Source organism: Neophocaena asiaeorientalis, unplaced genomic scaffold (genome assembly GCF_003031525.2).
Source record: "Neophocaena asiaeorientalis asiaeorientalis breed wild unplaced genomic scaffold, Neophocaena_asiaeorientalis_V1.1 scaffold388, whole genome shotgun sequence".
Classification (NCBI taxonomy): domain Eukaryota; kingdom Metazoa; phylum Chordata; class Mammalia; order Artiodactyla; family Phocoenidae; genus Neophocaena; species Neophocaena asiaeorientalis.
The window spans coordinates 1,528,361-1,530,270 of record NW_020172738.1 but is presented as its reverse complement, the minus strand read 5'-3'; positions in this window follow the sequence as shown (position 1 = coordinate 1,530,270).

The window sequence follows — 1,910 nt, the reverse complement described above, 5'->3', positions numbered from 1 at the left end:
AGTTGGAAGGATCAGGGCAGTGTGTGCCCCCTAGAACGGCAAGGGGGACACGTGGCGGGGACAGGTGGTGGCTACATCACTTCACTTCCAGACGTTTGCCCTGCAGGAGCTGACGTGGCACCTTGCTCCTGGGTCATGTGATAACTGAGGGTGACATCCGGTCACTGGGAGTGCCCTTGAACACCTTCCCTCTTGACACACTGCTGCTGATTGCACTTGCGTTATTTCTGTGCCACCTAGAAACACAGCCACCATGTGTGCTTAAGGGTACGGCACTACTGCTGCCTCCCAGTCACGGTGGCGGGCCACCCTCCCAGAGAGTCAGGAGGGCTCCCCAGATACACTCCTAGGGCTTTGTGTTCTGATTCTGAAACACCCAGGTGGGAGCACTGACAGGGCTGAAGAGGAGATAAGTGTGGATGCCCTCCTCACGTCAGCGGGTTCCCGGGCAACACTCAGGCCAGGCTTGAACCCAGGCAACAGCATCTTCAAGGCGGAAGCCAGGCTGAGGGTCCCAGTGACTTACAAGTGCAGAGGGGCAGGGTCTGGGCGTACTGGAGACCTGGCTGCACCGGCAGAAGGCAGGCATAGAGCCTGGATAAATTGCCTAAGCAAGAAGACTGCAGGCGGAAGTGGCTGGGACTTGAACTGGGGGACACTAGCACCAGGCCAAAGGCCAGTCTTCCAGGGCCGCCCTGGGGGGCAGCATGACTGGAGGGCTTGGAGCCTCCTGGGCGCCCCGGGGCCCCGGGGCTTGAGGGTCGATTAATGTTTTGGTGTGGGGTTCCCAGCTGGGCCATCTTCAGGGGGACCCAGTTTCTGAGCCCAAAGCCCCACAGGTGAGGCCCCAGTTGCCCAGGGCAGAGGGGCCCAGAGACGGGGGGGGAGCGTTGGGCGTGGGCTCCCGGGCAGGGATACAGTGACCAGGACTTTCCATCCACAAAGGGCATGGAGTAGGGGGCAAGTGGAAAAACACAAAAATCAGGCAAAAGAGAAGGATTTCTGAGCTTTTGGGGGCCCCCGGGGAGGGACACCTGGAAATAGGGAGGTGGGGACCTGGCTATCAGTGGGCCACCTTGGAACCCCAAGGAGACCGACTCCCCCATCACCAGAAAGGGGGCCAAGCCAGGCCCGGCCAGTCCCTCCTCTGAGCAGCCAGGGAGCCTGCACCCTTGTCGTCCCAGTGACTGCAGAGCGTAGGGAAGAATGGAGTGACATTTCCATTACAATGACTTCAAGGAGGATCAAGTACTAAGAAAGGTGCAGGGGGGCAGCTGGCAAGGGAGAGCCTTGACCGAGAGGCTGCAGAGGCACCACCAAAGCTGAGGTGTAGGGTGGCGTCTCCCAACAGCGACATGGCTTTAAGGCGTCGTGACCCTCTGCCGCACCATCCGTGGGGCCGTCCCACCTGTGTCTGGTATTCCTTGGTGATCAGAAGCTCGGGTGCTGCCACGGGATGCCTGAGCAGTCCTCCCTCCAAGTAGGGGTCTCTCCTCATCCCGCCCTCACCACATGGTCCAAATGGAGATCCCATTCTCTGCCTTGACCCTGGCCCCCCTGGAGTCATGCGGGGAGGAGGTGGACTTGAGCCACGCCAGTCAGACCCGGGGGCCCCTTTCCCTCTGGATGGCGAAGCTGAGATGCCAGCCGCGTTCCCTCCTGCAGGAGGAGAGAAGGAGGCGCCACTGAGGAGGAAACAGAGGTGAGATCCCTGGACAGAGTCCTGCTTGCAGCCGTCTCCAGCAACACCCTGATCCTTCCTGCTCATCTGGGCCAATAAATCACCGATAAAGCCCTGCCTTTTTGATTGTGTGCTTAATGATTCTTCGTGTGGGGTGTCACTTACCATCAAGCCTACGATTTGAAGCAGTGACCTACCCGCTTAGACTCGGGTTGCTGGCGGGTTCTGC